General features: G+C 39.9%; 1 protein-coding gene across 5 annotated transcripts in view; it reads left to right on the top strand.

Annotated features, from left to right (window-relative positions):
• The first annotated feature begins 11 nt into the window (after positions 1-11).
• The window catches only part of RPS6KC1 (ribosomal protein S6 kinase C1), an 86,342-nt gene continuing 67,497 nt past the window's right edge, over positions 12-18,856 (top strand). For 2 of the 5 annotated variants that reach the window (XM_039567844.1, XM_039567843.1), the window contains exons 1-4: positions 12-156; positions 4,793-4,828; positions 9,160-9,280; positions 17,056-17,171. The gene's annotated coding sequence lies outside the window, so the exon portion shown is untranslated. Of the gene's footprint in view, positions 157-4,792; positions 4,829-6,055; positions 6,135-9,159; positions 9,281-17,055; positions 17,172-18,856 lie in introns of those variants that run through there. The other 3 variants (XM_010393604.4, XM_039567846.1, XM_039567845.1) reach the window with 3 other exon arrangements.

The raw sequence follows: 18,856 nt of genomic DNA, 5'->3' as shown, positions 1-18,856 counted from the left end.
CCGCTTCCGCCTGTGCCGGGCGGCCGGGCGGCGCGGCGGGGGCAGCAGCAGGATGCTGAGCCGCGGGAGCGCGGCGCCGACCTGGCCCGCTTCTACACCGTGACGGAGCCGCGCCGGCACCCCCGCGGCCACACCGTCTACAAGGTCACCGCGCGGGTGAGTCGGCGGCCGCCGCCCAGCCCCTCACCCCCGCGGCTCCCCGCGGCCGGCCTGCCCCGCGTTTGGGCTGTAAAGCCGCCGCTGGGTGCGGAACGGCGCCCGCGGCTGCCGTGCCCGTGGGGATCCTGGCGAGCCCGGCCGCGACGTGGAAGCCCCTGTGAGGGACACGGGTGGGAGGGAGGGAGGGAAGGTGGGACACGGCGGCCCCTCCCGAGCCGAGCCCCGGCCGCCTCCTGCAAACTTGAAGCCTCGCAACGTTGTAATGGCCTCAGAGCGCTTTGCAATTGACGCTCAATTTCCCTACTGTCCGTTGCAGGGCATGAGAGAGCAGCTTAAAAACAAACAGCTCCTTCTCTTTTTTACCCGTTCTTCCGCTCCAGATCTCGTGGATAGGTTGTCGTGGGATTGCCCAGCCTTTCTGGCAGCCCCGCAGCGCAGCGAGCTCGGGAGGAGCGGGAGGGAGCGGAGTGCGTGGGCTCAGCGCGCCCACGCTGGCAGCGCCGAGCTGCCTGAACCGCACATGGGGCTGAGCGTGCCCAGCAGGGTCCAGCCTGGCCGGGCAGAGGGCTCTGGGTCAGTCAGGCCTGGCACGAGAAGCAGGAAAGCTCCTGCAGATGTTGGGAGAGCTGGTCTGGTGCTGGCTTTGCTGAAAGCTCCGTCTGTTTGCCTAGGGAAATTCCTTGCTTTCTTTTCTACTTTCCTATTATGCCAGAAAAGGGAGGAGAGTGAGTAAATATGTGGGGATAGGTGCTAGAGGAGTGGGAGTTTAGCTCACAGGTGTGCTGGGATACATTGAGAGCATCAAAAAGTGTCACAGAGAGACAGAGTTTCTTTAAGTGCCCTGTGATCTCGTAGTTCAGCTGTAGACATCCTGCCTGTGAGAGCAACATATGTTTATAAGCACCTTCCTTTTAATTCAAAGAATACACCATTCTGTATATTTATGGAGATTGTAATGTCAGGTTATTAGCCTATGATCAGTTTATATATTGTAAAATTAAAAATATTAAGAAAAAATTTTTGGGTCAAATATACATGTCCAAGTTCTCCAAACACAAATATGGGACAAATATGTTTAAACTGTTCTTTTTAGTCCAGTACAACTTAGTATTTGTGAAGAGAAAAAAAGAGTTGCTTTTTCCTATGATGTTTTAATTTAAAAAGCTTTTCCTGAAATACAGGCAGAGAGAACAGTGCCATCACATCTTTCTGCCTTAGCTCTTGATGGGCCAAGTGTGTGTGTGTGTGTACTAAAAAGTTGTGTCAGTGCAATAGGGACTAATAGTAATGAGCCAAAACTTCTGCTGCTTTTTTTACTCTGGTGAGTTTGTTCTTATTGGCTAAAGCCACTTAAATTTCTCTGTGATGTTTTGATTTCTGTAGAATTGTCCAAAATCAAGTTGTGGCTAACTAGTTGGGGATGTCATTCTCTCTCCTTGTCCCATAAACTATGGGTGCTCTGGTGCCTTTCCAAGCGAGGCAGTGCAGAATCGGGTGGTGCACTGACTGTGTGTGATTTAGTGCAGAGCAAGGACCTGATCAGTCTGTGAGCTGTCCAAATTCAACTGACCTAGCCACAGATCATTACTTCTTTACAGTGTTTTGATAGCTCAAATCCTCAAAGTGAAAAATTATTTCAGTTTTTTTCAGCATAGGATGCTTTGGACTCACAAGTGCAGAAATATAAATAACTTTCGTTTCAACAGGACTCTGCCTGGTAATCTGTTGCGTAGTACTTGAAGTGAGGATTTGGGAAATTGAATAAAATGATTTAAAAAGGATTCAGTGTACATATCAGGTACCCTTTCTGTTTCTTTCCTCCTATGCCTCCCTCCTATTCCTGCAGTGATCTGGCTCCATGGTTGATATCACACCACTCCAGCTGCGTTTGCTGAGCCGATGCTCAGCGACTTTGGGGGACCGCCAGGAAAAAAGTGAGGTGGATCTTCCCGTTGTGTTGAATATCATTCTCGCTGAGATCTAGGGTAGTCAGTACGTGTTAGTGGAGATTTGTGGTTCCTCAGTGTGGTATATGAGCGAATCCTTTGTGAAATGAAGTTAAAGGAACTTTCTGTTTCAATATAACATGGATAAATAATCATGGATGAGAAAGCACTTGTTTAGCATGTTCTAAACATCTGGCCCAAGGCATAAATACCAATGCAGTCTCTTCTGAGTGCTAAGGGGGGTCTGTCCTTATTGCAGCTTTTTCCTTAAAAGTTTTGTTTGTATAGCAGAGACTTTATATTTTATTTACTTGTAAACCGTGAAATAATTGTGAATGCAGACAAGATTAAATTAATATTGGCTTTTTAATACCCATTTCCAAGTGCTCAGAAACAGATAGAGATATTAGCAAGTCGTGATATGAGGAGTGTACTTTAATGATGCCTGAAAATATAGATGACTAATAAAAGTTTAGAGAACTTGGAAGATTACAATTATTAATGATAATTAAAATTCTAATGAGTTATGTTGGCTATCTGCAGGTCAGATGAGGAATGGGATAATCTGAAATACTTTTCTTGATGTTGACGATCCTTGTAGGATCTCTGTTTTTTTCAGAGTCTAGTGCAGTAATTATGCAAGTTCAGCCCATTGGTAGGTATCCTAGTGATATTTTTGAAAATAGGTTAGAGTTACTTGTATTACAGATTTGCAGAAGGAGCTGACTGCATTGATCCTTGTGGAAGGATTTAAAAAGCACATGGAAAATTTAGGGGATTGGGTCATCTTTGCCAAGTCTCTAGGTTGACTATAGGTTGGGTGGAAGGGGCAGACCTCTTCTGAGATTGACCTTCAGAAAAGGATATGAAGAACAAAGTAGGACAACACATAAATTATTACATACTGACTTAAAGTTGGCATGGCTGGTAGATATAGAAGGCGGTGTAACATAAGAACAAGTGTGAAACAGGGCCTCTGGGTTTTATTCCAGATTCTTACTAACTGGCTGGGTAATTACTCATCTCTCTGGGTCTCCTTCTGCCCATCTGGTAACTTACCTAGCTGCCAAAACTGTTGCAAGGCTTTAACTAAAGGTGAATTGCAAAGCAAAGCAGTTGGTGTCTGCCCTTTGGTGTTCTCTGTGATGTGTAGCCATGCCTGTGATATTTTCTTTCCCCAGCTCTACAGTACAGGCTCCTTGCATCAAGTACGCCAGCTATTAGAAAAAGAGGTTAGAAACATTTCACCAATTGTACTTGTAAACTGCCTGGTAGTGAATGAAACAGCAACAGCCACCAAGGTTAACATTTGGTAAAGTTGCCAAACGTTAGATTACTCAGGAGTGAGGAAAAGTTGAGAAAGGTTTTATCCATGTAGCCTGCGCTGGAAGAAGAGGACTTTGGTGTGCAAGGTGAGAGAAAGAACTTAGACTTGCGAAGGAGAATGTTTCAGGTCTTTTGGGAGATTGCTAGAGAAGGTAACACTTCTTTCCGTCTTGTCTCCTCCGAATTGTGTGAGAGATGAGTGGCTGGGCTGTAGTAAACTGGTGGTACAAAATCTGGGAGGCTTTGGCAAGGATTCTTGAAAAATGGAAGGGAGGAAGAGAGCTAAGTTTGTGGGAAATATAAGAGGTATGCTGTTGTCACTTAGCAAGAGGAAAGTGTGGGTTCAGTGGCTTCCATCTCAGAGCATCAGCTGCGTGGTGCTCGCGGTACGGCGGGATGGTGTGTGAGTCTCTGGGGTGCAAGTAGTGTGGGCTCCCTGCGCTTTCTTACACGCATCACCTCTTCAGGGCATCAATTATTCTGGGGTGTGTTGCTGAGGATAGTCCCAGTTGGATTGAAAATGCCCTATTTTGCTTTAGCTAACAGTAGACTAATTATTTTGTTAAACAGCTTTGGCTCTTATGATGAAGGATATACTGACTTGCACAAGATAATTGCAGTTATGAATTAAAGATGTCTCTGTTTGGTTTGTGTGTTTGTGGGGATGTGCTTTTACTGCTGTTTATAAGACCAATACAAAACTTGGATTACAAAGGCTTATGTGATCAATATTTATTTAAAGAAAAAAAAATCACAACAAAATACAGGCTTCTTTATGGTGTGCAGCCAAGCCTGATTTACACTGCAATTCTCCTCTGGACAAAGCCATTTATAATTAATTAGGCAAAGAGTTTTTAAGGAGAAACAAATATGTGAGGATAGTCAGACATGTCTGCGCTCTGGTGATTGTAAGTAAAGTAGAAATACTGTCTTACTAAATACAAATCCTCACATTCTCAGTGAGGTGCAGCTTATATTAAGCCAAGTAGCCTTAATGAGCTCTTCTTATTGGGAGTAATGTGGTGCTAGTACGGATTAATAGGAAGAGACTGGAAAGACGATAGGAGATGTGCTCTACGTAGCTTTGTTTTGAGAGGTGCATTTTGTGCCATTTTGCCTAGAATGTGCATCTGTCTTTGTGTGATCATGACTGACTGCTGCTGAAATCCCTCACTGTGTTGCCTTTGGGTATTAGACTTCTCTAAAACTGAATGAAAACTTTCTGAATGCATAGGACCATGCAGCTGTTTGCCTTTTTTGAGATTTTTTCTCTTCAGCAATGAATCATTGTATGTTACTCTTTAACTTCCAAACTGAAAATCCAAGCGCTTACGCGGTTTCATTTTTGTTTTGCTTTTCAGATTGTTTCAAGAAAAAATCCAGAGGATGTCCAGGAGGTAACAGTTTAAACTTGTGCAAATGTCTTTATGTATCACACTATGCCTTTTGAAGCATCTTTGATGTAATTTAGCAGTTGCTGTGTGTTTTGTCATTGTAATTGAGCGAACAATTTTCATATGTTTCCATTTGTCTTTAGCTTTCATAGTTAAAAACAGTAGCTAGTGTAACATGATGCATTTCATCCCTCAGTGATGAATGGTGACTTGAAACAAAGTCTTAGGGAGTGAAGTGTCTTTTGATGACAAAACTGCTTTGATAACTTTACAAGCTCTTTTCTCGGGGCTGGAATTGGCAAATTGATGGTTACTTAACTCCTACCGGTAAAATTAGAGATCAGTCCACAATTCAAGTCTTAGGTCTCAGCTGTAGGTACTCTTTTCCTCTTTAACCAATACTTCACTGAAAAGCCTGCACCATTACTGTCTATTAGTGAAGAGAGAAAATGGAGGAGTGTAGGAGTAGTTGAGAGATTAGACTGTAAGTCATATATATTGCGCCTGTCTCTCTGAGGCTCCTTTAGTATTTTCCAGTGATACACTTCAACAAAATTTTAAAATTGCTTATTCTTTGCCTCTTCTGAAGAGGTTAAGGGTAAGGGTCTGCTGTAGTCTAGTGCCTCTTAAACACCTCAAAAGTCACATGAGCCATTTATTGAGAGAGTGAAATATACCACGTGTGTGTGTTTTGGATTTTTTTCTATTGAATTAAGAAACCATGTTTTTTCCCCTTGATTTTTTTTTCTGGACTAGTGACTTGACATGGTTACAATTATACTTTGTATCTGCAAAATCTTCCCTCAAAAGCACAACCTTATGGCTTTTCAGACATCGTGTAACTCGTGCATATGTTCAGTTTCTGGTGCGGTCTCTTACTACAGTTGAGGAGAACCTGCAGAGCTGATGAAGGAAGAGCTTGTAACTGAATTCATTGCATCTCTGTGTGATCAGAGTTACTGATTAGTGGCTTGGCAGAGGTGAGAATTGGCTAATATATCTAGCACCCCTTTACTGCATCCTTCTTTGAAATCTTGAGAATCAGGCAAGCATGAGCATTTGTGCTTTTTGCATTTTTTTTTTTTTTAATCTCTAGGAGATTAAAATAACCTGTCAGAATCAGAGATGATCATGGGTCTAGTTTAGAACTGTGTTACTGTAGTTTGTAGCTTGATGTTCACCTTTTCCAGGGAGACTCCTGAATTGAACTTATCCATGAGCACATTCTGCCATTACCTTAATCTTCATTTGTGAGGAAAAGCACTTTATAAGAGCTGTTGATGAGTCCATTCATCAGAAAAATAATATTGTAAGTGTCTTTCAGCTAGAGTGTTGCACGGATATATGTTAAGTAGTTTTGACGCAACAGCAAAACCATATATTTTAATTATTGCTTTGATCTGTGGCTGTAGGTTACCCATGCAGTTTCACATACTCTAGACACTAAGAGGACATAAATATGAGATGAACTTCTTGATAGTTGCCCTTTTCCACCCTGCATTGTACCATATTAATTATTCTGCATGTGATAGCATGTTAGCTGTGGGGTGATTCTGTTACAAGCATTATCTGAAAACAGTTGGTTATTACAAGGAATATCCTAGATGGTAGTTGCCATAAAGGGGAACTGTAGTCAGAAGACCCCGTATGTTGAGAGCTTTTCTGTTACATGGCCTCTTACAATAAAAAAAGAACTTTGGCAGCCTTTGAAAGAGAAAGATTATGCCCTAACCTGCTCCCACTGAAAATAAATTACCTCAGTTTTCCAGAATGCTCAGTTGGAAATTCAGCAGAAAATCCTGTGCACACGACCACCGCGTTGCTTTAGGATCTGTCTCATGCAACCTGCTTCCCACATCCACATAGGACCACTTAGCTGTGCCTGCCTCCTCCTTCAGGAGTCTCTTAATGCCACTGCTGTGATGTTAGTACATTCTTTACATATGTACAGCTGCACATAAGGCTGTGTGCTGTGACCTCAATTCCACTTGCCAGTTTTCTGTCACTTCCTTTGGCTGCCCTTTGGGATACAAGCCTTTACTACAGCACCTCTCCCACTGCAGCCAGTTACAAGTCAATGTAATCCCAGCTGTTGTTGTTGGGGCAGGAAGGAAGAGAGCCTTGTAAGGGCTTCCTTCTCAAAAGAATGAAAGAAATTCATGTTTTGTTGGGGGGTGTTAGTAGATACAGAAAGGCCAGCAGACCTACCTTTAATTTCCTTGCTTCTGGGGGCCGATGGTGGCAATGTGGCAGTTGTATCTAGGGTAGGCCTGTGGGGTTTTTTCCTTTTCATTTAGGAGAAAGGCTTATTCACTGTGGAACAGATGAATTGCATGAGTTAATAGAGATCTACTGGCTCTCGCCATGACAAGCACCTTATTGCATTACAAGTCTAACATATGTTTTATGATATCCTTGCTGTGCTTCGTTGGGCCTCAAAGTACAATGTGTCCTTCCTCCAAAATCTAATTTCTAATGAGGGTGTTAGAATGGGAACTTTGCTAACTTTGCTGAGCCGTATGCATGAAAAGGCATGTTTTCCATGAGCTTCTGAAAGATTTGAGGATAACCTTGACTGCTTTTGCTGTGCAAGTGACTTACGGGTATTTATTTTTTTCCTCTTGACTATTGAGTGATCACTTGTAGCAGTGAAAAATGATGCTTTTTTAGTGGAATGAAATCTCATGCTTTTATTTTCTGGCAGCTTTTCATGTTGTCTCCAAGTACTGACAATACAGTAACTTACTGTTTAAAGAATTCACCATCTTGGGCAATTTTGTGTTCTATATGCACGCTGCTCAAGAAGTGCTAATCATCCACTTTCTGGCTATTGGATTAGATAAAAGTTTAGCATTGAAAAATTATTATTTCTGATAGCAAAATGACTAGTTTGCCTTCTTGAGATTCCTCACTTGTGTGTTACACTTCACTGAGTACCAGCTGTAATTAAGTCATGAAAATGTGTGCCAATAAGGGAGTCTGAATCAGGACTGCTGGTTCCAGTATAGCTAAATTTATAAGGTGGGTAGAGTGTTTCCACACTAAAGCTTTGCATACCTACTGTTAACAATCCTCTTCTATCTGCATTGTTCTGCAGGTAGGACTTGCATCTGCTGAAACTTAGAAGGCCTCTGATTGCAATATTTAAAAAAAAAAAAACCACAACAAAAAAGCTCTAAATCCAAATCTTTTGCTTAGCTCTAAATCTGGTTTGCTTGAAAAAAATTCAAACTTTTTCAATTATGATTGCTCATGAGAAGGCAACGTGATAAATCATTCAGAAATATGTGGAATATTTTAAGTTGTGGTTAGTTGTATTAAGTTAATTGAAACATTTGAATGATGCAGCTGTGGAATCAACTGCTGAATGCATGCAGTCTCTCTCTCCCCTTGTTTTTTCCCTTCTGTTCTACTTTAATCACTTTACATTAGCGTTGAGGTTTATTGTGATGGCTTAGTGAGTCTGACCAAAAATGAGGTCAGGATATAAAAAAATCTTTGTTAATACCTTTTCACTCTGATAACAAATCCAGTAGCAGTCAAGTGTAAATTTTATTGTTTATTTCTTTAATTGGTTTGATTTTCCCACTGGGTTCTCCTCCTTTCTTGAATGGAAAGAGTGGGATGGAAGAAGGATAAGGTGGATACCTGACTGGAAGATGAGTACTTTCTGGAAAGACCAGATCAGGAGTATCTGGTATAATGAACCGATGGCATTTTTGTATTCCTAAGATGGAGTTTTTGTCTAGATTCCAAAAGGAACCTACTCTTTCTTTTTGGTGTTATTACAAAAAAAACCATTTAAAATGGGGGCTTGCATTTACATCTAATCAACACTACTAAGACAGCTTAGGAGCTGTTTTCTAGTCCTGGGGGCTTAATGTACCATCCCTAGAAATCCCTTGCTTGTATTGATTTCTCTTCTCTGGTGTTCTCTTTTGCTGTTGTCTCTTCCCCACACCTGCAGCTGCACCAGGCACAGTGTGGTGTTAAATGTTGGATGGTGCAGCACTCCTGTTCAGCATTTTTTCCTCTCTTACTGGCTCCCTGTGTAGGTCTGGATGTCAGAGTGACTGAAGCAGCGCTGCCTTTGCCCGCCTTTCAGCTTTTACTCATTTTTTTTCTATGCACTCTAGTGTTAGCCAAAATGCAGCTCGGGGACAGATAGTGACCATTTTTAATGCTTTTTACAGTTGTCAGTTCAGATTGCATATTTTTGTTAAACAAATTTGCTGAAGTTAGTGCTCTGATGTGATTAAACCAGTGTATTTGTGGTGTGATGTAATATGAACAATGAACTTCACTAATACTTCTCTCTGGTTTCTCTGCTCTAGATAGTTGTTTGGAAGAGATACAGTGACTTTAAGAAACTGCACAAAGATCTCTGGCAAATTCATAAAAACCTATGCAGACACACAGAGCTCTTTCCACCTTTTGCCAAAGCAATAGTGTTTGGTAAGCATAATTTCTTCCTGACCTGCTGAAATTCTTTGATAACTTACTATTTATAAGTACATCTCGTTTTGGAACTGGATGGAAAATTTTCCTTGTGCTTTTACTACTCAACTTGTAGGTGTGCTGGCATCCTAACTTGATACTTTTCTTTATTTTTGTAATGTATAAGAGTTTTTTATGTTTTTGCCACTGTGTTAGATGTAGTAGATGAGATACTTATTGATGTATGTGTTCTGTATCTTTACAACATACATTCCCTGTTTTCAGGAGCATAAAGTCTATATTAGCTTTGTGAACAGCACTTGAACAGCAAACAAAATATTTTATATATGAACTGTCTGATCTTTAGCGATGAGCTGTATTTGAGTCTTAAGTGGTTGTTACAGAAAAGAATTTTTATTATAGGAATTTGATTGCAATTGTCAGTTTTATCTAGCTAGGCTTTTGAGATCACAAGAGGATTGTGACTCCACAGGAGAAACAAGTGACAAAAAAAAATTGGCTCTTACAGGTCTTAACTTCATCCTGATGTGTATGTCCTCATGGATGGGCTGTAGGTGGGCTTTCAGTGAAGTGTTGTGACTGTATAGAATTCCACCTACTACACATTTTTTAGCAGTGTTGTGTTTATAAAATTAACTTTTTTTAGTGTGTGTTCTTCATGTTCAGCATGAACTCTATGTTTTTGGTGTACCTATGTATCACACAATATCCACTGGGTTTTTAAGCATTTTTCAACAATTTTTTAGTGTGTTCATCATGTTTGGCATCTTTTTGCATACATGTACTGCATGCTCTCTGAGTGTTCTTGAGGCATTTCTGAGGTGTTGCTGACTGTTGCTTTTTGGTGTGCATCTACCACCTGCTTTTGAGCCTTTTTCCCAAGAATTTTAAAGTTCTTTTTTAAAGTGTCCAACAGGTGTTTGACGTTTGTGTACATGCATCTATCATGTGTATTTGGTTTGGTTTTGGATGAGCTTATTGGTTTCTAAAGTGCTTTTGGGGTTACTAAGGCATTTCCATGGCACTTACAAGTTGTTTTAGTGTATTTTGTTTTTTTAAGCACCCAGTCTGTGGTGGCTGTAGTCAGTCAGTTTTGTTTTGGGTTTTTCTGCGTAGTTGTGAGCATCTAGCATGTTGGATGTTTTTTGGCAAACCTCTCCCATGTGGTCACTTCTTTGGCAAGGTTTTTGATGTGAATTCTTTGCTCTTTTGGCAAGGTGTTTGGTTCTTAATGCATTGCTGTAGCATCTTTATATAGGGTTTTTTGCTGTATCCCCCATTTCTTAGGTGTAGCTTTTTTTCCCCATGCATACACTGCAGGTTGTTAAGCAGGTTTTAGCATTTTTCAGTGAGCCCGGCATGTTTGACCTTTTTTTGGCATATACCTGCTGTGTGCTTTGTAAGTGTTTCTGAGGCATTTCTAACCCTGTAGAATGGGGCTTTTTAGTTTGTTGGGTTTTGAGAGTTGCTTTTTGATAGTTTTTTTTTTAGTGTCCCGCTTGAGTTTGGATTTTTTTTGTGTGCATCTACCAGATAGAATTACTGGGAATTTTAACAGGTTTTAAGTACCCAATGTGTTTGGTGTCGTATTAGCTTGAATCTACCTCATGGTCTTTTTCTGTCATTTTTGTCTGGCTTTTTGGCTTATAAGGCATTTTTTGTTGGACTTTTTAGTTTGTGGGCTGGTTTTGAGGTTACTAATGTATTTCCATGGAGTTTACGAGTTTGTTTTGGGTTATTTTTTTATAAGCATCCAGCCTGTGTTATGTTTTTCAATGAACTTTGCTTGATGTTCAGTGTCCAGCATGTTTGGTGGTTTTTTGGCATTTGCTCTCTTTTTTGGCAAGGTTTCCAGTGTGGATTTGGAGTGTTTTTGTGGTTTTGGTTCCTAGAGTATGGCTATGATGTTATTTGTGTCCAGGATTTCTTTGTTGTGGTGTGGGGTTTTTTTTGTTTTCATATACTGTAGGATTTTTCAGTGTATTTAATAGTTATTCAGTAGGACTTTTTTTGTGTATATTTGGTGGGGTTTTTTAACATGGATTTACCATGTACAATTATTGGGCATTTTAATGGTTTTTGAACATGCTTGGCATTTTTTTTTGCATGAGTCTACCAGATGCTCTTTTTTTTAATGTGTTTTCTGGCAAGGTTTTCAGTTTCTGAAGTGTTTTGGGGCAGGCTTGTTAGAGCCTAAGGTGCTTTGGGGTTGTTAAAGCCTTTTTATGGTCTTTACAAGTTGGTTTAGTTTGGAGGTTGGTTTGTTTTCTTTTGTTTTGTTTTTTTAATTAGCATTCAGTCCGTGCTTATGGTTTCTCTATGCACCTTGTGTGGGGTTCGGTGTCCAGGGTGTTTGGCATTTTTTAAATGCATCTGGCATATGCTCTTGTTTTTGGTCTGGGTTTTCCATGTACTTTCTGGTGTGGATTTTGGTTTTTACAGTGTTGTCCCAGTATGTTTGGCATTACTGCAGTGGTCTTTTGGGTGTCCTGTACATTTGACTTGTTGTCTTCTGGCATGAATTCCCCACGTGCTCTTTTTTTTTGTTAAGCTTTTAGCACTTTTTAAAAAATCATTTTTGTTTCTTAGGCATTGCTGCAGTGTTGCTTTCCATTGCCATGTGTTTCAAATATGGTGGTCTTTTAAACATACAGCACACTTCAGCATGGGTTTGCCTTTTTTTTTTTTTTCTTTTTGCATCCTGCTACCACATCTTTTTTTCCCTCCTGTATTTTTAACATTTTTAACGTTGAGCATGTTTGGCATTTTTTTGCCACACCTCTAGTGCATGCTTTATGTGTATTTGCAGTTTCCATTTGTTGTGTCTGTTTTTTTATGTTCATCCCCATACATGTTTGTGCATGGTTTGGATGTGTTGTGCACGTTTTAGCACCCAGACAGCGTTTGGTGTGTTTTGGTGCATATCTAGTGCTTGTTTTTGCAGGTTTTCTTTGTGTGGCATTTTTTAGCAGTGTTGGGCGGTAATCTAGAGGCTCTTTTCCCAAATTTTCTGTGTGTCTCAGACTGGTATGTTTTAGCACCCAGCATGTTTCACATCTGTTGGCATGCATCTATGAAGCTGAATTCTGATGCAAATTTTGTGGTTCTCTGCGCAGAGCTGGGTAAAATTCCTGATTTAAATCGTATTTCACATCAGCCAAATCGTACCCAAGTTTAATGTAATTTTATTTTTGCTTATTTATGAAGTTGGAAGTGGGGTTAAGTTTTGGTGCTATGTCAGAGCATGGGCAATAATGGTTAAATAACGCATGTAGTATTAGTTCCATTCTGAGATTATTTTATATATGATTTACAGAGTAGAGTTCTCACTGGACAAAGTATTTACAAAGCTAGTATTTGCAAAGCATAATTTAATTTCAGGTAGAAGATATGATAGCTATTCATAGGGGAGAAAAGAGAGGGGTAAAAGAGAATCAGGGTGGAAGAGAGTACAGGTGTCTAATATCTTAAATAATTTAAAATTGCTCTAAATGCAAATTAACTATTTTTACACTAGCTCTGTAAGCAAGGGAAGAATTGAGTGAAATCCCTTCTGAAAAACATCCTTCTTCTATTGTATTTAGTGAACAAAAGTGACTGCAATGTACATTGTGAGAGAAGGCAATCCACAGAAACATTCAATGCAGTTATTTATAAAAAAGCTCTTTGAAACTAAACGAAAATAAACCCCACTACATTTAAATGAAACTGAGACACAGAAGAATACAGCAAAGTGGAGGCAATGTAAAAACAAATTTTAAAAGATTGGTACATAGCTGAAAGGAACAGAACTGTCTGACTCTCCAATCTAAGAGTTATCTTTGAATTTACAACATAAAATTTTACTGTGTATCCTTCCAGCTCAATTGTACACATGGTAACTGCCATATGATTCATTTTAATTTAAAATAAAAATCCTAGTATTTTTTTGTACTAGAGCAAAAATATAATCTTAGTAGATAACAAGGTTTTGATAAACTTGTTTTCAGTCTCATTCTGTTAGTGATGGCCTGCAAGGTCCATCTCTCTGAAGATCTTTTGTTTCCATGCTGCTCTGATGGACCATTTCAGCAGTGTTTCTTCCCTGTGGTGATGTTACAATTGTTGCAGCTTTTAGACTAGTTTCTAATTAAACTTGTGAGTAGAATTGCTGGCAGCTGGTGTTTTTTAAATTTTTTTTTTTGGATTCCTGTGCTTTAACTAATATATGCACCTATTGTTTTGCAGAGAGTGCACTTTGCAAAATGAGCGTTGGTGGTTCTGACAGTCGAACTTAGTTGAAGTGTTAAACCTGAAGAGCATCTCCACTTCAGCATTCAGAGTTTCAGGAGATGGTGTGGAGAACTAAGATGTATTTAAAAACAAATGTGTCATGCTGTGCTTCCGTTATTTCGTGCAACTAAAGATTTGCCACGAAGTGCATGGTTTTTTTATGCTGTTGCAGTAGAGTTGCTTGCATCAAAGCAGGAAACATGCTGTGGATGGGGAAAAAGAAATCATCTGACTTTCTCTGTACTTCACTTGAACCTTTTTCACCCATTTTATAGGAAAAACCTCAGTGAATCTGATCACAGAAATCTAAAATGTGTTAACAAATCCAGCTGTTAAAATTGTGATACCTAATTCTGGTACAGGATTACTGTCCTATCCTAATATGCATCAACATAATTTTCTTCAGTACTTTCAAACAACTTCTTTGTTGTTGTTATTGTTGGACACTTTTAAGTATTTCCGTATGTTGACTATACATGGCATTTTACCAAAATATGGGTAAATCTTTATGTTTTGTATCTAACAACTGCAGAAATGCACTTCAGTATAAAAATTAGTACACACCCTGCACCCCACCAAAAAAGAAACAACCCCCCCCCCAGATATTGGTGACTTGTTAGCAGTGAGTCAGAAAGATGATTTACATTACAAAGCTCACAAAAGGATGCCCTTTGTATTTGAAGACACTGAATGAAGTAACATATTTATGAATTCGGTGTTGTGTACAGTAGGAAGTCTTGTGAGAAACTAACTGAAACATGAACACAAATCTTGCTGGGTGTTTTGTTCTTCAGGTCTTCTCCACAAAATTGATGGTGCATTCTTTGCACAGAAATTTACATTTTGTTTCCATGTAAATAGAAAGTTTTGAATGGAACATCACTGGAGGAGTAACAACTGTGTTTCATGCTAAAGTTGTAGTTGACACTTCTTAAAAATATCAGAAAGATGCGATCTCTAGAATGAATTTTATGTGTGTCTGAGAGATTGTAAAGATTAGCTGAAATAATGTTGATTTAGATGGAGAATGACATCCTAAAAGAAATGTTTGGAGAGTCAGCTGGCTGTGTAAGCACCTTTCAGCGTTTCCTTGAGAAGGGTGATGATGAAAGTGTTGAGCAATACAGCATTGCTTGAAAGTATGAAAAAAGGAGAAGGAGGAAGGAGTTAGGCAGGGTTGCCTGGGAATTAAACTGCCAGCAAGATGCCAGGAGGTCTGTGAACTGAACCAGTACTGAATAATGTTCTTCCTTCCCCTAAAGCCCTCTAGTTCTAGAAGCAGTTTTCCTGATAGTGTATCATGATGCTAATGGGCTGGAAAATGTGACACTGACTAATGTTTCAGTTGCTCTGTTCAAACATGTATTTTTATTTGTTTTTAGCTCAGCTTCCTAAGTAACTAAGGCTTGTGTAATTGTGCTGCCAGAAAGTCAAACCCCTTACTGATGTGGCTAATATCAGCTAAATTTGAGAGTGAAGGCGGTTGCAAATGTAATTATACTTCTGCAAAGTCTGTGGAATGGCAGCTGAGTAAGAAGAGAGCACATGCTTTGGTGCTGCTGAGGGCCAGGCAGGCTCAGCTCCTACCTGTGAGCTTTGCAGCTGCCTGGCAGTGGGTGAATGTACACTGGTTAGCCTCACAGGGCTGGTCCCCATGTGTCCTATCTGGCGCCCAGTGGAGATACTGAGAAAGATGTGGATAAGGAAAGTCAGTTTTTATTTAGTTTGATGAAATGAAACAGGGAGAGGTTCTTGAGAAACGAGGAAAAATATCTTACAGTGTTACTTTCTTGCAAAAGTTGTCTGTTTCTGGTATTGTTAAGTGTTTACTTTTTCACAGTTGATTTTCTGCTGCATTGTAACAGCGTTTGTGTGATTTTTTTGTAGGTTCATTTAACTGGCCCATGCTGCTGTGCTTTGCTGAGGGAATTTGTTTTCTTACCATGATGTCCAATTTTGCATGGAATGAACCAAGAGCCCTAATGCACCCCCAGTGTTGCTCTGAAGACTTAGGAAGTTTGATGAGCAGTTTAATAGGGCCTGATTTCAATGTTGCCACTCACCATGGTAGCACTGCTTTTGCCTTCTTTCTGCTTGCTTGTTGCTCACTCTTTTGTACAGCTGCTCCTGTTTGTACAGCTGAAACGGCGGGGTGAGCAAGGCACGGAACCAGTCCAGCTGAAAATTAGCCCAATGATGTCTTTTCTTTTCTTTCATGGGAAAAATAAGCCCCAAAAGCTTTGTTTGTGATCTTGTGAGTATGTGTGTGTCTTTTTAGTTTTATTTTCTTTTTTCTGGTACCGCATGGGCAGGAGCTATTTACTTGAAGAATTTCTGGAAAGAATCCTGCTTTGATACTTTCTTCTGGGATTATTTTTTTGCTTGCTCTAAGTATAAATGAATTTTGCTTTTGTATGCAATGTTGCTTTTGTCCTCTTCAAAGGTTAATGCCACAGAGCTGTCACAGGTGGTTCTTATTTTTCTGGTCATGCTGTTATAGCAGTACTGTTTCTTCAACTTGTCTTCCCAGTCCTTTTTTCCCCTCTGTATAGCTGTTGCAATATCTGTTCTATTCTCCTCCAATTATTACTGTTAACCTCTGCCCTTTTCCTTTTGTAAACTTGTAACTATTTCAACAACAAAGTGATGTTGATATAAAAAGCTAAAATAAGTTGTGTGCAATTGTGAAGGATGTGAATTTAAGGTAGCAGTCCAAGGGTTTTCTCCTGAGAAGCAAATCTCTTCAGGTGAACTGAAGGGATTGTTTTTTAAGTATGTTTTTTCTAATTGGAATGTTTTGGGTGCTGGGTAGAGAAAAAGGAAGGTTCATACATTTTAGTAAATGAGCTGCTTCCCAGCTCTGTTTACCTCTTGAATCCAGAAGGAGATGAGACCCTGTCTGCATGGAGCTACTTCAGAGGAAAGCTTCAGTGCCTGGTAGCAGGGCTTCACCATCTCCCCTACACTTTGTCTCCTCCATAAATGGCACCTTGGAATTGAAGATCTGTTTGGGGGCTTTTAGTAATACTTTGTTTACTACCCGCTCATATTGTGCGTTGTTCTTGAGAATACGTGAAGATTGCTCAGCTCCTTACAGGATTTGGGCCGTAATCAAGGCTGACACTGACTGGCATATTGTCAAATTGTGCATGTATCATTTATTGTCAGATAACACTGGACATCCGTTAGTGTCTCTTGGCTAATCAAGAGTGTTGCCTCACATATTCTTACGATGAGAGGGCGAAGGATTCTTGTCGTAGCTGCCAGCTTTCATCATCCGAGTGGATTGCGGACGACGGGACTCTAGGGACAATTGAGAATAGGAAGTTTGAAGATTTGCTATGTTCTCCTGAAGCGTTGAAGTGACTTTCATAGACTCAGGGCATTGTCTCCAGAAGGTTGCTTTTGTCTCATTTGTTTTCTTTTGTTGTAGTTATTATTGCAAAATAAATGTGTAGTTATTTCTAAAACTGTCATGACCATCTATGTGTCTGTTCCAGGGCGATTTGATGAAACGGTGATTGAAGAAAGAAGGCAATGTGCTGAAGATCTTTTGCAGTTTTCTGCCAATATACCTGCTCTCTATAACAGCAAACAGCTGGAAGAGTTTTTTAAGGTTGGTTAGTATTTGCAGAAGTATTTGCTTCTTACTGATGTGACTGAAGTGTAGTGCTGATTCTGCTTTACTTTATAAACCATGGAATGAAGTGAGCTGGTCAGACATGCTTTGAGAAGGGACTGGGAGTTCTCTGTTCACTCTGGAAATGTGGCTTTAAAAAAGCCCCATGCCACACCTCTACAAGGTGGAAAGTTTTACAGGAGCTTCAGGTGAAGGGAATTTAATTTTTTTTATTGAATGATGAGCAAAACTTGTGATGATAAATTCCAGTGGGGAAGTAATAAAAATATTATCACTGTTCCTATATTTTAAGTAGGTGTTTATAGTTTCAAACCAAAGGAGTGAAGACTGTTTACGCTGTTTCCTTATGATCTTTTATGGACTCAGGTCCCCAGCAACAAATTTGGCATGTAACTAGTCCAATGTGCTGCTTGTACAGTGTTGTGAGAACCAGTCTCCATACCAAATTTTAGGACGGTACATTGATGTGGGCTTCCTCTTTATTACAGCTGAAGCAGTTTCTTTTCAATTGTTCATTCAAACCACTTTATTTTCAGTAGCTTAGTCTAACGTTCTGCAAACTCATAAGCATAAATTTACATGTACCCGTGATAGTAACTCTCTGGAATTAAGGAAACGTTTATCTGGCTGAGATGGGACTTAAGCATATTAATGTGTTTAGTATATTTAAATGATACATATACAAAAGCAAAATTATATCAAAGCTTAAAATTCTTTGCTTGTTTTAATGAATTTATTGCAGGGTTCTTTAAAATACTTAAAACAATTCATTAAGCTTTGGTGGCAATAAATGAGTGGGAGACCAAGTTGGACTATTTTACTTTCTTGGTTTATTTGCATTTGCATTTTTTTCAGTTCTTTGGAAGTACTTCTGTGGTTTTGGGTACTTTTTCAGAGTTTTCTTTCCCTCCTTTGCTTAATAAAAGTATTAGTTTTAGCCTCCCAATGGACTTTTCTGGATTTGCAAGGAAATGAATAAAACTAGAAAACCAATGTTTTTGTAGGAGAAACTATGTCTTCCAGGGCAGTTATGCAAATGCAATAATTTAGGCCCATTTGCTAGCTGATGTGGTGTCATGTTTTCCGTAAGAGAGCCTTAGGTTTGGTCTGTCACCAGCTCAGCCCGTGTGCTTTAGCTCTGCTCAGGGGTGGTTTTGTTCCTTTTCAGATTTTTGTGCAAATAGCTGTGGAGAGAGAGACTTGGACAATGAATTCTTAGAAACATCTGAAGGGAGAGCTCTCTGGATCTATGTGTTGTAAACTCCAGAAGAATGAACTGGCTTGTGTGAAGATATGCTGGGCTCGTCCAGCACAGATTAGCAATGCCTGTTTGTAGCATGGCCTTGAAAATGGTGCACTTTCTGTTAAAGTGGCATGGAAAGTGTGCACTTGAGATGTGAAGCAGAAATTTAAAAAGCACCCCAAAAATTTAGGTAGTTTCTAGGGCTATTGTTACTTCTCTTAGCTTTGGTTCCGTTCAGGCTTGGAAAGGAATGTCCTCCTTGTATCTTTAAGTCTCAACTACGACTGGACTCAAGATAGTGGGTCACGAGTGAGACATTAGTCTGATGGACAGACAGTCCTGTGTGAGGGACCTGCTGAGCTTGGGAGCACCACTGAAGGGCACAGACTGTATGTCACACAAGAGATCAGGAGTACTA

Source organism: Corvus cornix, chromosome 3, assembly GCF_000738735.6.
Source record: "Corvus cornix cornix isolate S_Up_H32 chromosome 3, ASM73873v5, whole genome shotgun sequence".
NCBI lineage: Eukaryota > Metazoa > Chordata > Aves > Passeriformes > Corvidae > Corvus > Corvus cornix.
Note: the sequence above shows the minus strand (reverse complement) of the source record. Positions and strands in the feature narration are given on the sequence as shown.